Source organism: Dioscorea cayenensis, chromosome 8 (genome assembly GCF_009730915.1).
Source record: "Dioscorea cayenensis subsp. rotundata cultivar TDr96_F1 chromosome 8, TDr96_F1_v2_PseudoChromosome.rev07_lg8_w22 25.fasta, whole genome shotgun sequence".
In the NCBI taxonomy this organism is placed as follows: Eukaryota; Viridiplantae; Streptophyta; class Magnoliopsida; order Dioscoreales; family Dioscoreaceae; genus Dioscorea; species Dioscorea cayenensis.
Window position 1 is genome coordinate 17,673,481 of NC_052478.1, and position 10,695 is coordinate 17,684,175.

At 44.8% G+C, this 10,695-nt stretch overlaps 2 non-coding genes across 2 annotated transcripts; both read right to left on the reverse strand.

Moving 5' to 3' along the window:
- Positions 1 to 2,023: 2,023 nt before the first annotated feature.
- On the reverse strand, positions 2,024 to 2,130 carry LOC120268175. The gene has a single exon (XR_005538843.1). It is a non-coding gene; the product is annotated as a small nucleolar RNA R71 (small nucleolar RNA).
- A 7,618-nt stretch (positions 2,131 to 9,748) lies between these two features.
- Positions 9,749 to 9,857, reverse strand: LOC120268135. The gene has a single exon (XR_005538804.1). It is a non-coding gene; the product is annotated as a small nucleolar RNA R71 (small nucleolar RNA).
- Positions 9,858 to 10,695: the final 838 nt, after the last annotated feature.

A 10,695-nucleotide genomic window follows, 5' to 3' on the forward strand; every position in this document is an offset into this window, starting at 1 on the left:
ATCCACACGGGCGTTTGGAAATTATCCACGCCCATGTAGAAATTCCGCACGGGCGCATGTACCGTCGACGCCCGTGGAGTTGCCCGATTCCAGCCCTATTTAAAGCCGATTCAGCCCCGATTTTGGTATTCTTTTCTCCATCTTTTCCCCAACTTGCGAGAGGGCTTCGGCTAGGGTTTCGAGGGGTATTGGCCAAGGTTTTGGAGAGGTTCTACGGCTCCAACATCGTGATTCCATTAGGAAGAAGGTTGGTAGGGGAGCTTCGATTGAGGCGTATCCTATACCGGACGAAGGAATCCTTGGACGACGAGTAGAGGACTTTCCACAAGACCATCGACACGACCATCAAGGGGGTTTCTTTATGGATTTATTGCTTTAACATTTGATTTCTTTGATTGTACATAGATCCATGGAGAGCTAAACCCTTAGTGGGTACTTGTGTGATTGTGAACCCTAGGATGTATTCGTTTCATTGAACTTCTTTATTATGCTTTTAATAAATTGATGTTTATTGTGAGTTCCAACCTTGAATGCTTGATTGTATGAACATTTCCCCTAGAATGACACTAGGGTTGAGAGTTCTTGTTGGTAACCTTGTGAGTGAGTGACACACTACAAGCGTTAGACAAAGCTAGGTTGGAGAGGGTTGAGAGGGTGAGTCGAGAGGTACAAGAGCGTCCCTTTTCGCCTCCAACATGATAGATTCTACCTCCGTTCCTTGAGTTCTTTGCGGCCATAATAGAGTGAATGGTCTAAGGGATGAACCTCCGCTGGGGCCTAGTTGCGCGTGCAATGGAGTGAAGCGTTGAGGTGATCTTAGTATCTAGGGCTTAATTGTGGCTAGGGACCTTCCGCTTGGACCAAAGGGTTAGGTCTAAATCTAGGAAGAGATTTATCACTTGGAATCCCTAGAGCTCATTGCAACTCTATGCGAGTGTGAGGTGTTGAGATTGTTCGATTTCTCCTCCGGGACATGTATAGAGTTAGGCATAGTTGACCTTAGATTTGGGACTATGTATGTAAGGATTTCCACGACTCACCATTGCATTGATTAGGAAGCATAACAGAGAGTTCTTGCACTTGAAGCGATTATCCTAGGTGAAACATCAACCGAGTACCCCATCTTTATCGATTGCCTTGCCTCCTCCTTACTTTTGCCCTCTTACTTGTTGCTTTTAATTTCTGAGAATTGAATCATTACCACATTTATCATTGTTGATACTCCACATAGCTAAGAATCGAATTAAGTGTCTTTACTCCCTACTCCATGTGGATTCGACCCTGCTCATCTGGGATTATTACTTCGACAAACCCGTGCACTTGCACGATATAAGCAAGGGGACCTTGTCAAGTTTTAGGCGCCGTTGCCGGGGAGTTAGGCGTTTAGAGATACTTTGCACTTTGTTTTTTTAGCTATTTCACTACACATTCTATTTCATATCTTCTTATTCTATCATCGTTCTGATTTTCTTTTTCTTTACTTTTGGTGCAGCTCCAGGTTATGACCCGAGGGAATCCATCAATATTGATTGAAGGAGACCCTGAGCTTGAACGTACACTTCGAAGGAAAGGGAAAGAACATGTACAAGAACAGCGTAATTCAGCTGATTTGGAAGTAGAAGGATCTGACAACATGGCAGAACAAAATGAGCAACAACGAACACTATCCGATTATGCCAGACCTTCAATGTTGGGGACACAATTGAGTATTGTGCGTCCCCCAATTACACCTCAGAATTTCGAGCTAAAGCCGGCATTCATCCATATGCTGTAGCAGTCCGTACAATTCAATGGTTTGGCCGATGAGGATCCAAACAGTCACATAGAGAGCTTCCTCGAGGTGTGTGACAGGCTGAAGATAAATGGTGTAATGGATGATGCCATCAAATTGAGAGCCTTCCCATTTTCCTTAAAGGCGAAAGCAAAGCAGTGGCTACACTCATTACCTAGGGCATCAATCACTACATGGGAGGAGATGGTAGAAGCTTTTCTAGCCCGTTATTTCCCTCCCGGGAAATCAGCAAAGCTTAGGAATGAGATCTCATCCTTTATGCAGTTGGAATTGGAGTCTCTATTTGAGACATGGGAAAGGTTCAAGGAACTCTTGCGCAAGTGTCCGCAACACGGATTCCCGGGGTGGATGATTGTTCAAACCTTCTACTATGGTTTGAACCCGAGTGCAAGGCAACTCTTGGATGCGGCGGTAGGAGGTACCTTAGGTAGCAAGACCCCCGATGAGGCTCATCAATTGATTGAGGAGATGGGGTTAAATAGCTACTAATGGAATGCTAGGGAAAAGAAAAAGGTGGCCGGTCTCCATTAAATTGATGCGGTAACTTCATTGGCGGCCCAAGTGGAGAGTTTGAGTAAGAAGCTAGATCTTATAGCTTCGAATAGAGTTGCGGCCGTGACCAATTGCACCTGTTGTGGGGGAGGACATGCTCCCTCCGATTGCCCAATCGTCATTAGTGATGTTTCTTCAGTTGAGAATGTCGAATTTGTAGGTAATGGAATGAGACCTCAAGGGAATCCATACAGCAACACCTACAATTCAAGTTGGAAGAATCATCCCAACTTTTCATGGAGTAATCAAGGATCACAGAAGACCATGGAGCCATCGGGGTTCCAACAACAACAACAAGCCCCTCAAGTGGAAAATAGAATTTCAGGCTTGGAAACCCGAATGACGGATTTGGAGAAGCACTTCGCAATCACACCGCCTCCTTGTACAATCTTGAAAATCAAGTGTGGCAAATTGTGAAATCTCTTTGTAGTGCTAGATGTCGATGAGGATGCAGATGTACCCTTGATACTTGGGAGACCGTTCTTGCGAACTTCCAAAGCATTGATTGACATGGACGGCAGAGAGCTTACATTGAGAGTCAGAGACGATAAGCTCACTTACCGCCTTGCTGAAGCCCTGCGGCATTCTCTCAATTTTGATGATACTTTATATTTTCTAGACACTACTGATGAGATTGTTGATGAATATATACAGGAAATGTTCAACCCGGATCCGTATGAAGGTTTGTTCGACCAAGAGGAGAGCAATGAAGAAGTAATGGTGCTTGGTTCGAATGGAGAGGAAACATCTACCCCGGGGATCTTGAAGAATGTGCTCCGGAAAATGAAGAGGGCTAGGAGACGACACCGAAAACACCCCAAGACTATTGGAGACGTACATGAGCCAAGGAATTTGGACGAACGATTACTAGGTGGTCCGAAGCCCGATAGTACACCCTCTACCCTCAAGAGACTTTGCTCATCATGCTTTCAAGTTATGGGTAAGAGGGCAACCTTCATTCATGAACCCCCGTGAGGTAAGAAAGATACGTCAAGCTTAGTGACGTTAAATAAGCGCTTCTTGGGAGGCAACCCAAGTGTTTACTGTTTTCGTACCTTTTAGTTTAGTTTGTTTGCATGAATAACTTGTTAAGTGTTGGTGTTGAAATTTTTGAGTACTTGTGCTGCGATTTTATTGTGGGTTTTTAAAAGAATTCATTGTGTGTTTTGTTGCGAATTGGCGAAGTTTGGTTGTTTGAGTTCTATTTTGTGTTTTTTTTCTGGTAAATTTTGCATAATAGAGCAGGCTCTGAGTATGTAGACATGTTTAGACTAGTTTTGCAGAGCCTGCAGGTTTTTCTAAGTCATCCAGAGAAAACATACGGGCGTGTGGAATTGCCGCCCGCTCGTGACTGTGTACTATGAACTCATCCAGAGAGGGCACAGGGAGGTACGGCTTCCCCTGTGGACGACCATGCGACTGGCGCACGCCCGTGGGTAATTTCCGCGTGGGCGTGTGCCTTCCGGCAGGGTTGGGCAGATTTTCCCGACAACACACAGGGGCGTGGACTCGACCCTGTGGGTGACCTTGTGAACCCCACGCTGGCGTGGGTAATTTCCGCACGCCCGTAAGCAACTCTGCAGATTGCTCCCTCCATCCCGAGAAAACACAGGGGCGTGCGGCTGCCCCTGTGAGTTGGGCATGTGAATGTCCACGCCCGTGGAGAATTCCCGCACGGGAGTGCGTAATACTTGGTATTTTTCTCGGTTGTCCAGGGAAGCCACAGGGGCGTGCATCTACCCCTGTGGGTCGGACGCACGGGCGTGTGTAATTTCCACACGCCCGTGAGAGAGCAGTCAGAGTCAAAGGAGCACTTTCCCGAGAAAGCACAGGGACGTGTGTACGCCCCTGTGGCGCTCTCGAAGTGAGACGCACAGGCGTGGGTAATTTCCACACGCCCGTGGGGATACACAGAATTCCAAGAGACGCGATTTTCTCCTTAAAAACCTGGTGATCTATCTCACTCTTCATCTCCAGTCACCGGAAAACGGTTCCCGTTCGAGGAATTTTCTTCGCAAATCTTACCGAATTTCAGAAGTTTTCATATTCATTTCTTCAGTAACCTTTTTATCCTTTTTTTCTTCTTCACCATTTTTGGTTTTTCACGGATTGAATACTTTTAAATGCGAATGTTCATGTATGATGGATGTATAGTAAGCATTTAGAAGTGGTTTTCAATTGAATTGTTAAGATTTGTTGTGCACCCGTGCGGGAGTTTCACGCTCTGCAGAACCACACGGGCGTGGGTAATATTCACAGGCCCGTGTGGAATTCTGCATTATATTGCTTCTGAGATTTTTTACTATTTTCGTCTTTTGCACTCTAGCTATGGCACCTCGAGCGAAGAAGAACGAAGTTAAGCGCCTCAGACTTACTTCACCCAAGCCGATACATATGGAATTCTCGAACCCCGAGCATCAGGCTCGCTTCGAGAGACTTTCAGCACTCAGGTTTGGTCAGACTTGCTTTGCGGATGTACAAGTGCTTCAACATATTCAGCAGGGTGATGAGGTAATTAATGAGATTGATGAGATTCTGGCAGTGGGAAGCTGAAGGAGGCTGCTGACAATTAGTGAACCAGCTTACCGCACACTTACGCTAGAGGTTTTAGCGTCCTTTGAGTTTCGATTGCTACATGGGAGAGTTGACACTACAGAGGCGATACAGTTTCGGGCATTCGGACATCCATTCTCCATCAGCGTCACTGAGTTTTCGATTAGGATGGGCCTGTACGATGTCGCTTATACAGGTACCGTGGAGTATGGCCGACTACTAGTAGATTTTCCAGTGTCAGTCACTCTATAACATGCATACAGGATATTGTGTGGGCGTGGGGAGTACGAAGCGGGATTATCGAAGGCTTCTAGTTTGTCCCGGTTCAGCTACAGATACGTACACGTAGTCATCAGCAGGTCTGTGATAGGTCTAGCAGATAACACAGCCGCTTTAACCAGACTGGATCTTCTTTTCTTATACTCCATGGCTCGCAATGTACCACTTCACTTAGGGTGCATTCTAGCAGATGTTTTGCAGTACCAAGGTCGTTCGACGAGAGTGGGTCTACTATATGCGTGCCCTTATATCACCAGACTCATTCTAGGAATGGGTTTGTGCGATGCTCTAGGTGGTGCTGAGAGGACAGTTGTGCCCACCGCTCTTACGTTCGATACGATCAGGATGATGGGGTTGGTACGAAGGTTTGGGCCAGGGGTTTATATTCTCACTATAGCTACCGCTGAGACTACCAGAAGCGAAGGAGATAGTACGGGGGGTGTCCAGCAGACTCCTCCATCTTCTGTAGCACCGGGTATTCGAGCCTATGATTCTATCAAGAGGCCGGAGAACGATGTTAGAGAGATTCAGACTGAGATAGAGGAGCTCCGGGCTTTGCAGTCGGCTCAGTACACAGATCTTATGACCCGATTCGATTTCGTTCGAGATGTCCTGAGACCCGGATCATCAGTGCCTCTAGCACCTCCATCCTCGACCCCAGCACCAGAGGACCCACTATTTGCTTCCACTTCAGCAGCAGCAGCAGCGAAGCCCGAGAGTGACTCCGACACTTGACCTTTCTTTTACTTTCATGCATTTTACTTTATCCTATTTTCTTTTTTTTTAGCCTTGTTCACTCAGAAAGGATTTTCCTTCTGAGTTTATGTTATTTTGCATTATCGAGTTGTATTCATTGCTTCATCTTTTATACACTCGAGTTATTTTTTTTTTCCTTGAGCTTCACTGAACCCCTCGTGTATGCGTGCAGATGGTCTTGTCTTCTTGGAAATTGAGACTTAGTCATGGGCACGGCCAAGGTACTTCGGCACATGGCCGTGAGAGCTTCACAACCCGTTGGAACACTACTCAAAATGAATTAGCTTCATCAAACGCAACACTAGGAGTCAGGGGAGTATTGTTTTGATTGCTTCTCCCACATCTATTTTTGAATGATATATTTTGAGTGAGCTTGCATGTGTACATTGAGGACAATGTACAACTTAAGTGTGGGGAGGAGTTTCATAATGCGCACATCTTTTCTATTGTTCTTGATTGATATATGCTCACATAGCCAATGGCGGTTCACCTTAGTTGCAATGTTTGTATTCTTAAGTCTAGGAGAATTGTTAACATTGAATGTTTTTCATGCTCTAGTTCTTGCTTGAATTTTTAGGAATTTTTGCCCGATTTACACTTAGTGCACTACTCTCTCTTTGAACTCTATTGGAAACTCATGTTTGTCGTTAATGGGACTAGTTAATTTTACTTCTTTTGAAAAAAAAAAATGGAGAAATGAAAAGAAGGAACAAAATGGTTTTTTTGTTTATTTGTATTTGTTGGGTGGAAAGAGCTACCACCTATGAAGTATGAAGCTACTCTCACAAGTCGGATACTAGTTATGCCCTAATGAGAGAAAGAGCTATCTCATAGGATGAGTGAAAGCTACCACCCGGGTAGAAAGAGATACCACCTAGAAAGTGTGAAAGCCACCTTAGCGGCCGCTTTGGAAAGGGCTACCTTAGAGGATGTGTGAAGCTACTACCATCTTTTAAAATTTTTATCACTTATGTAGATAAATAAGTCCCTTGCACTTAGAACTTTGAGGAGTATAACTTGGGGTGTTTTGACTGAGTTCACACACTTACACAAAATTTGGGTTTGTTACCTCTTTGATTCAAGTTTTTAGCTAGAGCATTGATATTTGGTATTTAGTGTTGAAATTTTCCTTACTTGTAGAATGCTATCTTTGTATACTTTGGTGAACCTAAGGCCAAGCACTTTCAATATTTTCTTCATTGATGCACAGAATGTTTTAATGTTTGCTTAAGGACAAGCGAAAGCTTAAGTGTGGGGGAGTTTGATAAGTGCTTGTGCGATATGAATGAGAAGCGTTCATTCCTTATGTTGAGCATTACTTTTCTCAGTTTTTCACATTAATATGTGTGTTTTTATGTTACTTTTATGCAGGAAGGGTTGTGAGGCCGAGAATGAAGGAAATGGGACAATGTGGATCATAATGCACCTATTTTGGAGGAGATCTTGCTAAGGTTCAAACGTGAAGACATAGGACAGGTGTGAGATGCTAGAGTGTGTGCCAACCTCCTCGCATTCGAGTGAGTACATCCATTTGGAGGGGCACAAAGGCAGGCACACTCGAGCATTCCATCTTATGCATACAAGAACAAGAACCCCACCAAAATATATATATATCATTGAAGAAGCAAGTGAATCACGATGTGAACGTGTGCCCGTTTGCGTTACCCCGATGAAGGTATGGAATTGGAAAGTTATTCAGGTCGAAGTCTGTGGCAGAGCAATGCAGTGATTCTTGTAGCGACCTCTGTTCACTGAGGCCGAGAAATCGAGAGACAAAAAGAATCCACTGCAGGGCGTGTGGAAATTATCCACGCCTGGTGTAAAAAAATTCCGCGCGGTAGCGTGTACCGATCACGCCCGTGGAGTTGCCCGATTCGACCCTATTTAAAAGCCGATTCAGCCCGATTTTGGTATTCTTTTCTCCATCTTTTCCCCAACTTGCGAGAGGGCTTGACTAGGGGTTTTCGAGGGGTATTGGCCAAGGTTTTTGAGAGGTTCTATGCTCAGACATCGTGATTCCATTAGGAAGAAGGTTGGTATGGGAGCTTCGATCGAGGCGTATCCTATACCGGACGAAGGAATCCTTGGACGGCGAGTAGAGGACTTTCCACAAGACCATCGACATGACCATCGAGGGGGTTTCTTTATGGATTTATTGCTTTTACATTCGATTTCTTTGATTGTACTTAGCTCCATGGAGAGCTAAACCCCTAGTGGGTACTTGGGTGATTGTGAACCCTAGGATGTATTCGTTTCATTGAACTTCTTTATTATGCTTTCAATAAATTGATGTTTATTGTGAGTTCCAACCTTGAATGCTTGATTGTATGAACATTTCCCATAGAGTGGCGCTAGGGTTGAGAGTTCTTGTTGGTAACCTTGTGAGTGGTGACACACCACGGCGTTAGACAAAAGCTAGGTAGGAGAGGGTTGAGAGGATGAGTCGAGAGTGCAGGGGCGTCCCACTTTCCCCTCCGGCGTGATAGATTCTACCTACCGTTCCTCGAGTTCTTTGCTCGCCATAATAGAGTGAATGGTCTAAGGGATGAACCTCTGCTGGGGGGCTTAGTTGCGCGTGCAATGGGTGAAGCGTTGAGGTGATCTTAGTATCTAGGAGCTTAATTGTGGCTAGGGGACCTTCACTCTGGACCAAAGGGTTAGGGTCTAAATCTAGGAAGAGATTTATCAATTGGAATCCCTAGAGCTCATTGCAACTCTATGCGAGTGCGAGGTGTTGAGATTGTTCGATTTCTCCTCCAGGACATGTATAGAGTTAGGCATAGTTGACCTTAGATTTGGGACTATGTATGTAAGGATTTCCACGACTCACCATTTCATTGATTAGGAAGCATAATAGAGAGTTCTTGTACTTGAAGCAATTATCCTAGGTGAAACATCATCCGAGTACCCCATCTTTATTGATTGCCTTGCCTCCTCCTTACTTTTGCTCTCTTACTTGTTACTTTTAATTTCTGAGAATTGAATCATTACCACACTTATCATTGTTGATACTCCACATAGCTAAGAATCGAATTAAGTGTCTTTACTCCCTACTCCTTGTGGATTAGACCCGCTCATCCGGGATTATTACTTCGACAAACCCACGTGCACTTGCGGGGTATAAGCAAGGGACCTTGTCAATTTTTTTGGCGCTCGTTCTGGGAGTTAGGCGTTTAGAGATACTTTACACTTTGTTTTTCTTAGCTATTTCACTACACATTCTATTTCATATCTTCTTATTCTATCATCATTACGATTTTCTTTTTTTCTTTTACTTTTAGTGCGACTCGAGGTTATGACCGAGGGAATCCATCAATATTAATTGAAGGAGACCACGAGCTTGAGCGTACACTTGAAGGAAAGGGAAAGAACACGTATAAACAGACCTAATCCGGTGATTTGGAAGTAGAAGGATCGACAACATGGCGAGAACAAAAATGAGCAACAACGAACACTATCCTATTATGCCGGACCTTCGGTGTTGGGGACACAGTGAGTATTGTCGTCCCCAATTCTGACTCGAAATTTTTGAGCTAAAACCGACATTCATCCACATGCTGCAGCAGTCCACACAATTCAACGGTTTGGTCGATGAGGATCCAAAAAGTCACATAGAGAGCTTCCTCGAGGGTGTGTGACATCTTTGAAGATAAATGGTGTGATGGATGATGCCATCAAATTGAGAGCCTTCCCATTTTTCCTTAAAGGGGAAAGCAAAGCGTTAGCTACACTCATTACCTAGGGGCATCAATCACTACATGGGAGGAGATGGTAGAAGCTTTTCTAGCCCATTATTTTCCTCCCGGAAAATCAGCAAAGCTTAGGAATGAGATCTCATCCTTTATGCAGTTGGAATTGGAGCCTCTATTTGAGACATGGGAAAGGTTCAAGGAACTCCTGGCATGAAGTGTCTGCAACACAGTTCCCAGTGGATGATTGTTCAAACCTTCTACAATGATTTGAACCCGAGTACAAAGGCAACTCTTTGATGCGGTGGCGGGGAGGTACCTTAGGTAGCAAGACCCCCGAGCGAGGCTCGTCAATTGATTGAGGAAATGGGGTTAAATAGCTACCGGTGGAGCAGCTAGGGAAAAAGAAAAAATGTGGGTGGTCTCCATGAAATTGATCGCGGTAACTTCATTGGCGGCCTAAGTGGAGAGTTTGAGTAGAAGCTAGATCTTATAGCTTGAATAGAGTTCTTGACCGTGACCAATTGCACCGGTTGTGGCGGAGGACATGCTCCCTCCGATTGCCCAATCGTCATTGGTGATGTTTCTTCGATTGAGAATGTCGACTTTGTAGGTAATGGAATGAGACCTCAAGGGAATCCATCTTTGCAACACCTACAATTCAAGTTGGAAGAATCATCCCAACTTTTCATGGAGTAATCAAGGATCACGAGAAGACCATGGGGCCATCGGGGTTCCAACAACAACAACAACAAGCCCCTCAAGTGGAAAAATAGAATTTCGAGGCTTGGAACACAGAATGACCAGTTGGAGAAGCACTTGGCTAGATTTGTTCAATCGGCAAATACAAAGGTTTGAATCGATCGAGGCTACACTTGCAATCACACCGCCTCCTTGCACAATCTTGAAAAAATCAAGTGGGGCAAGTGCGAAATCTCTTTCCGAAGGCCACATGGAAGTTTACCAAGTAACACGGAAACCAACCCGAGAGAACATGTGAGGCGATTGCTTTGAGAAGCGGTCGTGAGGTTGAAGGGAGGCTTCGAGTGAAGCCGAGAAAGAACACGCTTTACG